Here is a 16343-nt window from a genome sequence, read left to right as displayed (position 1 = left end):
CCGCACTGCACGCGGCTGACAAAGAGAAAGAGAGTGTGTGTGTGTGTGTGTGTGTGTGTGTGTGAGAGAGAGAGAGAGAAGTGTATGGCAAGCTGTTTAGACTTTTATTTATTCCTAGGAGATGCATTTTCACTAGTTAAAATACTAATTCTTGATATCAGAAATTGGATTTTTACTAATAACAATGGCAGGTTTTGATATCAGGAACTACATTTCCACTAGTAAAAAGTAATTGTATTTTCACTTGTTAAATGTCACCATAGACTGCCATTCAAATTCAACTGTTGATATCAAGAATTTATATTTCTGTGGTTGATGTCATTGTTAATATCAAGAAATAATATTTTTACTAGTGGAAATGTAATTCCTGATATCAAAAAATGCCATTTTAACTAGTGAAATATTTATTTCTGATATCAAAAATTCATACTCTGCAAATAATTAAATGTCTAAATAAATAATGGCTTGCCATAAAGAGAGGCAGTCTGTAACTCTGAAACATATGAATGGATGGATGCATGGGCGGATGGAGGATACATGGATGGATGGATGCATGGATGGATGGAGGATACATGGATGGATGGATGGAGGATGCATGGATGGATGGATGGAGGATGGATGGATGGATGGAGGATACATGGATGGATGGATGGAGGATACATGGATGGATGGATGGAGGATACATGGATGGATGGATGGAGGATACATGGATGAATGGATGGAGGATGCATGGATGGATGGAGGATACATGGATGGATGGATGGATGGATGCATGGATGGATGGAGGATACATGGATGGATGGATGCATGGAGGATACATGGATGGATGGATGGATGGAGGATGCATGGATGGATGGAGGATACATGGATGGATGGAGGATACATGGATGGATGGATGCATGGAGGATACATGGATGGATGGATGGATGGATGGATGGAGGATGCATGGATGGAAGGAGGATGCATGGATGGATGGAGGATACATGGATGGAGGATACATGGATGGATGGATGCATGGAGGATACATGGATGGATGGATGGATGGAGGATGCATGGATGGATGGAGGATACATGGATGGATGGATGGATACATGGATGGATGGAGGATACATGGATGGATGGATGGAAGGAGGATACATGGATGGATGGAGGATACATGGATGGATGGATGGATACATGGATGGATGGAGGATACATGGATGGATGGATGGATGGATGCATGGATGGATGGAGGATACATGGATGGATGGATGGATGGAGGATGCGTGGATGGATGGAGGATACATGGATGAATGGATGGATGGAGGATACATGGATGGATGGATGGATGGATGGAGGATACATGGATGGATGGGTGGATGGAGGATACATGGATGGATGGATGGATGATACATGGATGGATGCATGGATCGATGTATGGATGGATGGATGGATGGATGGAGGATACATGGATGGATGGATGATACATGGATGGATGGATGCATAGATGGATGGATAGATGCATAGATGAATGGATGGAGGATACATGAATGGATGCATAGATGGATGGATGGATGGATGCATACATTTAAATTTAACATATTTTTCTTCCATGAAAATGGAAAAGTGAGAACTTGGATTTTTGAGTTGACTAAATAAAAACTTTGAGGGAGCATGACGGACACTTACTTTTTTAAAGTTGAAACAACCAGTTTTACCATCACATACTAGCACTACTACTACTACTTATAATAATAATAATGGGCAAATTATATATAAATAATAAATGAAATGGCTTATAAAGACAGAGCTTGTCTCATTAACATGTTCATTGATTTAATAACCGTCTGTGTTGACTGACTGCTCTTCTGCTTATCGGTTCCTCTCGTTAATCTGCTCTGTTGTTCAGTCGTTCATGCGGCCGCTGTGAAATGGTTGTTTATGGACAGTTTGTCTTCTCTAGCTCGAGTCTTTCATGCATTACAATCAATCAGGATGAAGGATGTCTCTCTCTGACAGAATCCATAGAGATCCTCCGGAGACGCTGAGGCACACACACACCGCACAGTGACTGTGAGCCTCACACTCGTTTCTCTTCCCTCGTTTTTATAATGTAAAACCTTCTGCACTGAACGCTGTGTGCCATCGCATTCCTGCAGCTTTTGTCTAAATCAGTGTTTTTTGTCCTACCCTTGTGAAAAAAAAGTGCACTTTAGTGTACTTTTATAAAGTGTACTTATTACACAGATAATATACTTATACTAAATACACTTAATTGTGACTTAAATGCAATGTTTTCGGTGTACTTAACACACATTATATGTAATTGATTTCAAATTTATCACATATTTAGTTGAAATAAAATACAATAAGTTGCAATTAAGAGTGATTTTTTGGAACAACTTAAGTGGTACTTAAATACAACTTTATATGTACTTTCATAATCGCTTCTAGTGTATTAAAATTGTAATTAAAGTGCACTGCTCAATGTACTGACATCCATTCTACTGTCTTAAAAACAAGCAATTAATATGAACTAAAATATACCTTAACGTAATTTACATGTACACTCTAATATAATGAAATACATTCATAATTACATTTTTCAAATAATGCAGCTGCAATTTCGTATAATAAACACATCCAAATTTAAATCCTCTACATTTATTGACAAAACAATCTGTAAAACAAATATACAAAAAAAACTTTTTTTTTGATGCCCAAGGAAAACCCAAAAAACTATTTACACAAACACAAATTCATTTAGAAAGAGTCTGGAGGACAATGAGGATTATATGCAATTATATGCATTATTATATCTCCCTCATTCAAAGGTACCTAAATCTACCCATCACAGAAAATTACCTCACACAACAGATGAATAAATACAAACAAATGGAAAGAAAAGAATCGTTTCATGTACAACACTAAGATTCAAATCTTTGGGTAACGTTTAATTAGTTAACTACTTAATTTAACATGAACTTAGAATTAATAATAATATAAACATTTATTTATCTTAGTTAATGTTAATTTTAATATTTACTAATTAGGGGTGTAACGGCACATGTATTCATACTGAACCGGTTCGGTAAAGGACTTCCGGTACAGTGCACGTGTGTACCGAGCGGTACGAATGCAATCTTTAACAGTTAACAGACGGCTTGTTTAATGAGTGGAACACACTTCAATACAAGTTTCCATAAGAACATATGTATTCTGTCAATTTTATCATTAAATTCAAGTGATGCCATATTGATGCTCTTTAATGTGACATGACAGATCACTGTAAAGACACATCAGTTCAAGCAGCAACGCGGCACGAGTGAATGTGATCACCTTGTCATAGTCAAAGAATAAACATGAATTAACATCAGAAGGTATGTTAAGGATACATTACAACTTACTAAAACGTATCACATTGTGTAATCGTTAAGTGTTTCAACAGCAGAAAGATGTCGATAAAACCCGAGAGAGATGAACTCTTTCACTAAATGTATGCATTATATTAGCCTATATATTCATCATATTCTACTTAACCTGAAAACCTGAAAAAAATCTAACCTATAATTAGATTTATAAGTTAATGCAAAAACGGTCTTATGAGAAGTTTACACGTTTGCATACAATGCGAGTGCAAGTAAGGCCTCCCTATATAGTCTACACTATACAGCATTCTTTGTCGTTTGATTAAACAGAAACAACAAGGCAATTATATATTACATTCTGAATCAAATTATAATCTTTGTGTGCCCTTTGTTAGAGTTAAGCTTGGTAAAACGTCCTTCAAATATGTTGCAGCCTCAGGTTGGAATTTGCTCCAGACTGAGTTGAAGCTAAAAGATCTGGTGACATTTAGTCATTTTAAAATTTTACTACATCATTTTGAGAGTAAATGAATGGTGTGTAATTGTTTTTGACTGGTTGTATGTTTTATGTTTTTTATGTGACTTTTATGTATAACTGTACATGCAAACACAGCTGCCTATCTTGGCCAGGACAGGACATTTTAATCTCAGTGAGTTCTCCTCCTGGTTAAATAAAGGTAATAATAATAATAATTAGTAGAGATATTTTTTATATTATATTTTTAATTCTTTAAGAAACCTTTAGTTTAGGACAATTACAATTTGTTCAGTAAACTAATAAAAATAAAAAAAGCATTTTTATATTTGTGTACAGTTTTGTCAGCTTTGTGTACTGTTACACCTCTATTATTAATGCAATCTTAAAATCAAAAGTTGTGTATATGTTAATTATTTAATGCATTGTTAACTTGCATGAACAATGACTATAAATTTAATTAACTAGCTTTGAACTATAATTTATTAAGCAAGGTCAACAACTATTAATAAACACTGTAAAAAATAAAATTAAATAAATAAATAAAAAGAAATCACTGTTAGATCATGTCGGCCAATACATTAAATAACGTTAACAAATTAGATTAACGTTAACAAATTACTGAACTTATAAGCTCTTAAACCTTTTCTAGCACCAAAATTAGGACCAAAAGGTTTATTCTAAAATCTTATTCCAGCATTACAGTGAAAGAAAAAAAAAAAGAAAGAAAAAAAAACTGAAGAACTCCAAAGGCACACAAAATTGTTTGTCACCAACTCTTTTCAAGTTGTTTGGAAAGTGCTGTTTATGTCAATGTCCCAGAAGCTCTCCATCAGTAGGAAACTGGTGCACCATCTCTCCACAGTAGATGTGAATGGACATGTTCCAAAGAGGCAAGAAAGCAAAAAAATATATACCTTGAGGAAAGAAAAAGAAAACGCAAAGAAAAAATTTGTTTATAAAACAGATCTATCCATTATTATTATTGGCTCAATTAAATTAAAACGATAGATGTACAGTTGTGCTCCAAAGTTTATATTCACACAGCAGTATCTGTATGAAAAAAAAGAAGAAAAAAAAGAAATAGCCATAAGAGGGATCATAAAAATGAACATGTTGTCTCTTTTTTATCTAGTACTGCCCTGATGAAGCAGTTTATTCTGCACGTGTGTGTACGCTTTTGACCACACCTGCATCCCCTATGTGATGAATTACCTCAGTCATCAGGGTAGAATGATTGGAGAGGTTCCTTCACGTTCCCACTGAGCACATCATCTTCACTAACACTGGACTTTAAAAATAGAGAACATTTTAATAATGGTTTTTATTCCTACTTTACAGGGAATTAAACATAACTTAAATATAGATAAATAACCCAAGACCAATGTAAATTGAGAAAAGTATTCTTGCATTTTTCCTCATCTTGCCTTGCAAGTTTCAGCTCACCTCGCACCATCTCCATGAAGGATGTTCCTGCATTTACCACGCCTGGCACAGAAATGCTGCGGCTCCATTCCTTTGGGTGTGTGGCCTGTAAAATATATAATGATTAGGGGATCTGTAAATGCACAAGTGGGAATGTATTACTTACAAATGGACAAGATAAAAAGCATTTAAAAGCTAAAGACTTGATAGCAATGTTTTAGCTTGTGTCATGGCTGGGCATAAATTCATAATTAACATTAACTTGACCTCATCAAGATGGCTCTGTGATTCCACACAGCTTGCACTGGATCTCCAATAACACATCTGTATTGATACTACAAAATAAAAAATAAAATAAGCACAAAATATTAAAAACTCAAATAGTACTTTAACATCTTACTCTCCAAATGCAAAAAGAAAAGAACCGATTAACATCATTATTTCATTACTGGTTGTTGTTATACGTTAAGTTAATATATGGAATAAATGTATATAACGTTAAATGTCTTCTGTCCATTTAAAAAGTAGCAGTTCGATTAAAATATTGTATTTACACCAGGCAAATTCATTGAACATGCCCACACCGGCGATCACATTCCGATTTAAGAAATTATTATAATGCAATCTTAGATACATGAATATGAATAATACAATCTTAGATACATAGGAAACATGAGTAACGTTAATTCACCTCCCGAGTCCATATTGCGTCTATCCTATCTGCGATTAAACTAAATAACTACACCGTAATAGAGAGCTACCATGTTACGGTGAAAATGTAAAAACAAGAGAGCTTATATCAAGATATACTTACTTGACTCGTTATTTGTAGCATATAATGTCTCATCTGTAATGATCCAAACGGTTCGCTCCTCTGTCGTCTGTTCTCTTCAGCTTCATTTCCCTCACGCATCGAGATGACGCAATCATGGCGGACCACGCATTTTTCAAAATCATGACGTAGTATTTTTGGCGCATGCGCATTGAAATATTAAGTATAAATATAAAATAAGATATTTCGTGCATTAAATGTTGATTATAAATCACTTATTAATTATCCATTTCTGTTCAGGTTGTTCTAACACACTGTGTAGTTGGACTGTATTTCAGAGAACTTGACTCATTCCTAACTAAAAGTCAATCATGTTTAGAGTCTGATTAAAATTAAATGTAGCCTATTTTAACTGAATTTTAATGCAAATTAATTTGGTTTAGATTTGTTCAACTTTTTCTTGCAATTAATGCAATTAAATGTGTAATCGCCATACAACAACATAATATTGAAAGTAGGTTATTCTACACAGATGTAAAGTAGCCTACAGTAGACAACTCCTCTCATAAAGATTGACAATGTCAAATTATGTAGAAAACTGACACTTGTAGATGAGTTCATAGGAGCTAATTATAACATTTCAACAGTATGTTGTACTGGAGTGTAAGCGAGTGAAATTTTGAAGAAAAATACATTAACCAATGTAAATTTGGACAACTAATTAAAAAAAAAAATCATGTATTTTCCATGTGCTTTGTCATTAGTAAAATAAGTGTACTTTATGAAACAAACTCATAATTAAAATGGTTTAAGTAAATTTAGGTGTAGACATTATTACAAGGTGCATTTTTAAAAAGTGCACTTATGTTTATAAATATTGTCATACAAGTGTACTTTCTTTAAGTGAAAATTAACTAGATATTATTACAAAGCGCACTTATTATAAGTGTACTAAAGTGTGTTTATAAATATTGTCATGAAAGTGTACTTTTTAAAGTACAAATTAATTAGATATTATTAAAAAGTGCACTTATTATAAGTGTACTAAAGTGTGTTTATAAATATTGTCATGAAAGTGTACTTTTTAAAAATACAAATTAATTAGATATTATTAAAAAGTGCACTTATTATAAGTGCACTAAAGTGTGTTTATAAATATTGTCATGAAAGTGTACTTTTTTAAAGTACAAATTAATTATATATTATTACAAAGTACACTTATTATAAGTGCACTAAAGTGTGTTTATAAATATTGTCATGAAAGTGTACTTTTTTAAAGTACAAATTAATTATATATTATTACAAAGTACACTTATTATAAGTGCACTAAAGTGTGTTTATAAATATCGTTATGAAAGTGTACTTTGTTAAAGTACAAATTAATTAGATATTATTATAAAGTGCACTTATTATAAGTGTACTAAAGTGTGTTTATAAATATCGTCATGAAAGTGTACTTTGTTAAAGTACAAATTAATTCGATATTATTATAAAGTGCACTTAATATAAGTACACTAAAGTGTGTTTATAAATATTGTCATGAAAGTGTACTTTTTAAAAACACAAATTAATTAGATATTATTATAAAGTGAATTTTAAAAAAGTGTACTTAAGTGTGTTTAGAAATATTGTCATTAAAGTGTATTCTCTTTAAGTACACTTAAGTGGCACTTAATTTTAATTATATCATATTATCTACAAGTGCAGTTTTTAAAAAATACACTTTAAATATATTAAGTGCACAAAAAATACACTTTCAATACAATTAAGCACACTTCTTTTTCACAAGGGTAATGATGAGCCTCTGTGCAGAGTCGGAGTATCCAACACTACACTTAGTACTTAGACAATAAGACAAGATTGAACAGGAAAAAACATCTAAATATTGAGAAAATCTCCTTTAAAGTGGTACAAATGAAGACCGTAGCAATGCATATTACAATTAATAATACATTGTTTATATATTTACGGTAGGAAATTTACAAAATGTCTTCATGGAACATGATCTTAATATCCTAATGATTTAGATGATAAAGAAAAATTCATCATTTTGACCCATACGATGTATTGTTGGCTATCGCCACAGATTTATCTGTGAGACGCAGGACTGGAGAAGAGCTCCAGGGTCACATTTGTGCAAATATTTAAAGCTCCACTGTGTGATATTTTCCCCCATCTAGCGGTGTAAAGGTATATGACCATCCAGTGAATATTAGTTTCTGTTCCTCTCAATTCCAATTTTGTTTTAACTCCTACGGTGGCCGATTTAGTCCAAGATTAACATGGCTTCCAGTTCGACCTCGTCAATGAGTGCCATTGAGTGTTAAAACGCGAAAGGCGAAGCTTGAATTTATGGGTATGTCCCTCTTTGGCTAATGTACTTTCAAGATGGAGGGCCAACATGGCGACCGGCATTCAAACCCCTCACCCGTATGCATAGGCGCCGATTTATGTTTTCCTCCTTGGGTGCTCATGGGCGCACGCGCCCTTTAAAAAAAGATGTAAAAAAAAGTAGTCAAACATTTTTTGCATTTCAGAGCCTATAGGAAATGGATAGTGGCCGACACGAACACACACACATGGGCGTAGATTACACGGGGGATGTCCCCCTCACTTTTAATAAAATGTATTTTCGTCCCCCGCACCTTTACTGGGTCTCAACGATCGTAGTCGACCCGCTCCGAGCGGGATTCGAACCGGCGTTACCTGCGCGGGGGCGGGCAAGTTAACAGGGCGGCTAAAAACAGCTTTCTTTAATCTCGTTTGATTGCGCGCTTGAATTCTTGAGGTCACGGGCAAGTGTATTTACATAGAAACCAATGTGAATACATCAAGATTTAAATTCAGAGACAAAAAATTATCTATGCATGACCTGTCTTTTTATTCGAATCTAAATATGAGGAGGGCGCTCTCTTACAGAAAGTCCAAAAGTGTATTCGTAGAGGTAATATCCAGTCACGCTGGAGCTGCAGCTGAAGGAAAACAATCGTTATGAGTGATTAAACATGACGACGACAGTCAGACGATTGCGACAATATATGCTTTATGTGTGCTTTTTAAACAATCTCAATGTAGGCTATTTATTGACAATAAAGTAGGCTATCATATGAATAATGCAGCTTTTAATGTTTAGTTAATGTTCTGCTCACCAAGGCTGCATTTATGTAATCAAAAATATTTAAAACAGCAATATTTTGAAATATTATTATAAATTAAAACAGCTTTTTTCTATGTGAATATATAGTAATTTATTCCTGTGATCAAAGCTGAATTTATCATCATTACTCCAGTCTTCAGAGTCACATGATCCTTCACTAATCATTCTCAGATGAGGATCTGATGATCAATAAACATTTATGATTATTATCTGTGTTGAAAACAGTTGTGCTGCTTAAAAATTTTGTGGAAACCATGATAGTTGAAACTACATGTTATTTTTCAGGATTCTTTAATGCATAGAAAGTTCAATGGACAGCATTTATTTGCATTTATTAAATAAATTATTAACTTGTGTAATATTAAAAATATCACTTGTGATCAATTTAATGCATGTCTGATCAACAAAAGTATTAATTTCGCTCTTTTTTTAATTTTACCACAAATGTTTAGATGGTTTCCACAAAAATTAAGCATCACCATGAGCAGCACAACTGATAATAATCCTAAATGTGTGTTGATCATCAGATCCTCATCTGAGAATGATTAGTGAAGGATCATGTGACACTGAAGACTGGAGTAATGATGATGAATTCAGCTTTGATCACAGGAATAAATCACACTTTACTATATATTCACACAGAGAACAGCATGGTTTACATCAGAATATATATATTTTTTTACATTGCATAAAATCTATGGAGTCTTAATGCACAAGTGTTTGTAGTATATAAACCAATCATAAAATTGGCACAAAAAATAGGAGAATAATATTATAGATATTAATTAGTGGTTATTGTTCAGCAGTGTATTTGATATCTTGCCCAATTAAAAGCAAGAGATGCGATAAATTATATTGGTCCAAAAATAAATAAATGGTATTACGACATTTCTGTCCCCCTCACTTCTGAAAAGATGGCTACGCCCCTGCACACACACCTATTTAATTGATAATAAAGCCGCAAAGTAGCATATCTTTCAAATCAGGACAGTGCCACTTCTCACAAATACAGACAAATATCATGTAATCATGCACAAACTTGACTTGACCATCTCTGAGGAAAGCTAGGGGAGATTTTGATACAGCAAGAGAGAAGACATTGATGACATGCCTTTATTTGTCAAAAAAGGAGAATGTGTATCTCTACAGGAACTTATTGGCCTTTTTAGCAGACAAACATTGAACTGAAGAATTAACTTGCATTTATCAAACTGCCAACATCAGTGTAGGTTTGCCTTGTTATACGCACGTCCGCACAAGCGCGAGGGTGCACGCTGCAAAAACGCGGAGTGCGCGAGACCCCGTTTTGCTTGGCGGTGTGCCCGTCAAATTTTTTAACTTTGCCTGCGGCTCCGCAACCGAAGAAGCACGAGTTCCAGACGAATCTGGCCGAGCCTGACGTCTCATCACGCCACACCCAGTCTGCGCGTCGAGTTTAAACATCTCCCCAAACGGACGAGGCGCACGCTCCGTTAGCGAGAGAAACATTGAAAACAAACAAGCATGTAAATGGAAATTATCGCGGCTGGAAAATTATCGAGCTCATAATTTTATTATCATTGACTATCGCTACAGTTATTATACCTTCTTTTCTTTTCTTTTTTTGGCCGACGGCCCTCGGTTGGACGGCCGTTCTGCTTTTCCAGAACGCACAGATTGCCAACCCGTCCCTGACTGGTAGTCTGGCACACGTGGGTGCTCGAGCCCAGGAGCACCCACGGTCAGTGTTGCCAAGTCCGCGGTTTTCCCGCGGAATTGGGCTACTTTTAACCACTTGCCGCGGGTTGATTTTTTATTCCGCGGGTTAAAGGTTTAACATATTGCATCAGTTATATTTAGCTGAAATGGTTGTGTTGAAATAAATATTTTACTTTAGACAATTCATATTCCACCAATGATAACAAGGATTCTAGAATGATGACATAAGCAATATCATATCAGCATAACTGTGCTGATAAGCGCACACTTTGTGAGGTACGGTGGCACTGCTGGGCTTGTTCGCTAATGTGTGTGTGTGTGTGTGTGTGTGTGCTGCGGCTGCACCGGCTGTTTTCGTTTCCATGGTAACCGAATGCGTGCTCTCCAGGGTTGTTGGTGGTAAATAATAATTTAAAAAATAAATGTCATACACAGAAGAATTTTCTGTAAATTAACATTTAATGAGGAATATTGCAATGTTTATTTTACATTATTTTTAATTTGAAATGAATTGCACAAGTTTGTGGTTCACTTCCACTGGAGTTGTAATTCTGCATTTTCCCGCCTGCATCCATTACGTTTTTAAGCTCATCAGCTCATCATTACGTTCATCAGCTGTCAATCTTAAGGTAAGATGATTTTATTTATGAAAATAGACTGTTTATAATTACTTATACAGTTACTTACTTATACTTATACAATTATATTTTAGTATAAATGGTGTGTAGTGCATAACACTACCATAAAATGTGTATTGGGGTGTTATATTTAGATTTTTTTGGTATTGGGCTAGTTTTGGGCTAGTTGGATTGGCCATTGAGCTACTTTTGGGCTATTTTTGATTGGCCATTGGGCTGGTTTTGTTGCGAAAACCTGGCAACCCTGCCCACGGTATCGGCGCCTATGCCCGTATGTATTTTCAATGGCATGTTATAAACTTACGAGAATACTTTATTATTTAAAAGAAGTAAATATACATTAATGAGCACATATATTTTGAAAGAACTAAGTGTTTTTTGCTAAGAATAAACTAAAAGGTTACACAGTGTAGATTTAAGTATTTTGAGAGTGTGGGGAGATCGACTCAATTACGCGCTTCATGAGAGTGGGCGGAGCTAAAGAGCTATTTTGATTGGTGGAATTTTCTGTACAGCATCATGGGTAATGTAGTTTTCACCACAAATTCTGCCGTTAAACAATAATATTCAGAATAAGCTCAAATAATAATAAAAACAGAAGCTTCAACAGAAGCAGAAGTCCAACCCCTGTGTTTTACAAAGTGCACGTGTGAAGATTAATACAAAAGTACGAAGCAAATAATAAAATGCTCCGTACCTCCTGGAGCCGTGTGGAGCACGTTATTTGAAGGCATTTTTATGGACTTCAATTCCTGCCATTATAAAGCTTGGATTAGCCAGGACATTTTTAATATAATTCATATACACCTATGATGACTTGAGGGAGAGTTAATCATGGGCTGATTTACATTTTTGGGTGAACTATCCCTTTAACATGTAAATCACTCGCACTTATGGCTTCATTCGCGTCTGGTGTGAACGCATCGTTAGTTATTGTTTTGAAGAGGTTAGCGACTCCTATAGCGGCGAAAAAGTACATATTGTAGCTTTAAAATGTTTTATGTTCATATTCTGAAAAAAGAATAATGCTGAAATAAAAATTACAACAAAAAATTGGGACCCACTTTATGTTAGGTGGCCTTAACTGTACTAGCATTGTAATTAATCATTTGATACAATGCACTTATTGTGTACATAAATGTTTTTACATTGTACTTACATTTGAAAAAATACTTGCATGCAATTACGTCTGTAATTAATTTCTGTAGTTACATTTGTAATTACACAGTTGGCACTTCCCTTACACTTAACCCTACCCTTAAAGGGGCGGTGAAATGCTGTTTCCTGCACACTGAGCTTTCCTCTGTTAAAGACTTGGATTCCCATCCTAAACATAGACAAAGTTTCAAAAACGAATGTTGGACGTTTGATGGAGTATTTCTGTGTTAAAAATACTCCTTCCGGTTTCTCACAAGTTTCGGAGAGTTTTTTTCGAGTATGGGTCGGCTTGACGTTAATAGAGCGGAAGGTCCTTGTATGGGCTGTACGGGCTCTTCTCCCGGTAGGGTGCGCGCGCGTGACTAGAGCGAGAGAGGAAACGCACGCCCATAAACACTCTCAGCTCCAGATCCAGTCGTCGTTATAGTCCGCGCCGCTCCACTTTATTCCTATGGGTGACGTCGAGCGACTTCAACGCTTCAGCACAGCATTCTGGGAAGGCAGCGCTGCATTTGAACCGATTTGAACGCAGAAATGACGGGAAGCTTCACAACATCGCTTCAGTCGCGTCACAAAGTGGATCTCCACGGTCACTGCTGTCAGGACTTCACCAAATCATACCAAAGAAGTGTGTTTCTGACGGAGCGGTCCCAGCGATAAAGGTTCGGTCCTGCTTTGGAAGCAGCCGGTGAGTTAAACTGCTTCAGATGTCTGTGCTGTCGGCTATCGGCGCGCGAGTAAACATCAGTAAACGACACGATCGCGTGCTTCGTCATTCAAATGCGCTAACGTTACTCTATTGCTGTTTTCTGTATAACGTTACACTAGTCTGACGTGCAAAACCGTTTTGCTTGCTACTGCTAAGGTTTAGTCGCATACAATAGTCCATAAACCGAATCATGTCCTCATAAACTGCGAGTAAACACACACAAATGTTGGCAGGCCACTAAATACAGTCCATACCACAGAGACGGACGTCCTGCTGCTGCTGCTTCTCCTGTTCAATTTATTTCAGCCTCCGAATGATTCTGGATCATTATCTGTATTAGCTGAGATCGATAGCCATGGGTTTCTCCACGCCTGAGGACATCACCGCTGCGATCGTCATTCTTTAGCTCCGCCCACTCGATACGCCTCCAGGCGCTCAGTTTTTTCCGGAAAGACTCGGTACAGCCCATATTTCTTTTATAAATATAATAAAACTAAAGACTTTTCGGAGATACGAAGGATGCAATACTACTCTATAGGTACTCAAGATGGACATGAGATTGACTGACACTGAGTGTTTCACCCCCCCTTTAAACTGACACACACCACCACACCTGTCTCTAACTCTACCCGTATCTCACCTCAGTATCAGCAAAAGTGTTTTGCAATACAATTTGAACACAGTAAGTACATTGTATTTATTTTTTGATGTAAGTACATAATACTTAAGGCCACCTAATTTAAAGTGGGGCCAAAAATTTGAGCTACAATTAAAGAAAAAATATATAAATAAAAACAAATTCGAAAATAATAAAATCTCAATAATACTAAAATAACCCTGGTGTGTGTGAGAGAGATTCAGAGAACTTAATACGTGTTCAAGTGATGATGACTAAGAGTAATTACCGTGAAAATAAACCTTCAGGGAATCTTTCAGCAAGAGGATGAACATGAAGTTAGTTCACATGTGCTTGACCCTTAACGAACAGCAGTAATTAAGCAGCTCGTCAGTGGGACTCGCCACCTCCGGGCTCAAAATGACTTTTGACTTCCTGCCTAGTCACTGAATGCACAAACAAACACACGGCACTGAACCAGTAGCGTCTCCAACAAATGAGACACAGCATTCGTTTCATATGTTAGTATTATAACATACTGTCATGTGGAAGCGGCACATGTTACGAAGGCATTTGAAATAAAAGCGTCACATTTTGCCTCGCAGAACATATGATGTAAATGTGCTGTACAGGTATTGATCTGCAGCCGCATGTTTTGCAGCACATCCCATAATGAAGGAACATAAAACAATGGAGTGAATAAAGTAGCAATTATTTGTGCTGTCAAATCAATTATTCACCTCCAAATTAAAAGTTTGTTTACATATGTGGGTGTACTGTGTATAATTATATATATATGGAAGTATTTCTTAAATATATACATGTGTGTGTGTGTGTGTGTGTGTGTGTGTGTGTGAGCCTGTTTATGTGGTTTATGAGGACAAAAATTTGTATAACTACATGGGTATTACACTGGTATTACACTATAAATGTGGTTTATGAGGACATATCAAATGTCCTCATAATTCAAATGGCCTTAAAAACAAACTAAATGATGTTTTTTTGAGAAAGTAAAAATGCAGAATGTTTCCTGTGATGGGTAGGTTTAGGGGCAGTGTGTGTGTGTGTGTGTGTGTGTGTGTGTGTGTTTAGGGGCAGTGTAAGGGGCTAGAAAATACGGTTTGTACAGTATAAAAACCATTACGCCTATGGAGAGTCCCTGTAAACCACATAGACCAACATGTGTGTGTGTGTGTGTGTGTGTGTGTGTGTGTGTGTGTGTGTGTTTATATATCCATAATTATACACAGTACACACACATACACCGATTAGGCATAACATTATGACGTAATATTGTTGGTCCCCATGACCTGTCGAGGCATGGACTCTACTTGACCCTGAAGGTGTGCTGTGGTATCTGGCACCAAGATGTTGGCAGCAGATCCTTTAAGTCCTGTAAGTTTTGAGGTGGGGCCTCCATGGATCGGACTTGTTTGTTCAGCTCATCCCACAGATGCTCTATTGGATTGAGATCTGGGGAATCTGGAGGCCGAGTCGACGCCTCAAACTGGTTGTTGTGCTCCTCAAACCATTCCTGAAGCATTTGTGCTTTGTGTCAGGAGCATTATCCTGCTGGAAGAGCCACAGCCACCAGAATACCGTTTCCATGAAAGGCTGAACATGGTCTCAGCAATGCTTAGGTAGGTGGAGCGTGTCAAACTAACATCCACATGGATGGAGGACCCAAGGTTTCCCAGCAGAACATTGGCCAAAGCATCACACTGCCTCCGCCGGCTCACCCTCTTCCCATAGTGCATCCTGGGGCCATGTGTTCCCCAGGTAAGCCACACACACACACACACACCCGGCCATCCACGTGATGTAAAAGAACAGGGTGATTTCTCAGACCAGACCACCTTCTTCCATTGCTCCGTGGTCCAGTTCTGATGCTCACGTGCCACTGTTGGTGCTTTCGGCGGGGTCAGGGGTCAGAGGTCACCCTGGCTGGTCCATACGCCTCAAACTGAGCTGCTCTGTGTATTCTGACAGCTTTCTATCAGAACCAGCATTAACTTCTGGAGCAGTTTGAGCTCCAGTAGCTCGTCTGTTTGATCGGACCCCACGGGCCAGCCTTCGCTCCCCACGTGCATGAATGAGCCTTGGCCGCCCATGACCCTGTGGCCGGTTCTCCACTGGTCCTTCCTTGGAGCACTTTTGATAGATACTGACCACTGCAGACCAGGAACAGCCCACAAGAGCTGCAGTTTTGGAGATGCTCTGACCCAGTCGTCTAGCCGTCACAATCTGGCCCTTGTCAAACTCGCTCAAATCCTTACGCTTGCCCATTTCTCCTGATTCACACACATCAACTCTGAGGACAAAATGTTCACTTGCTGCCTAATATATCC

The sequence above is a fragment of the Pseudorasbora parva genome, chromosome 21, assembly GCF_024679245.1.
Source record: "Pseudorasbora parva isolate DD20220531a chromosome 21, ASM2467924v1, whole genome shotgun sequence".
Lineage (NCBI taxonomy): Eukaryota > Metazoa > Chordata > Actinopteri > Cypriniformes > Gobionidae > Pseudorasbora > Pseudorasbora parva.
This window is presented reverse-complemented; position numbering follows the sequence as displayed.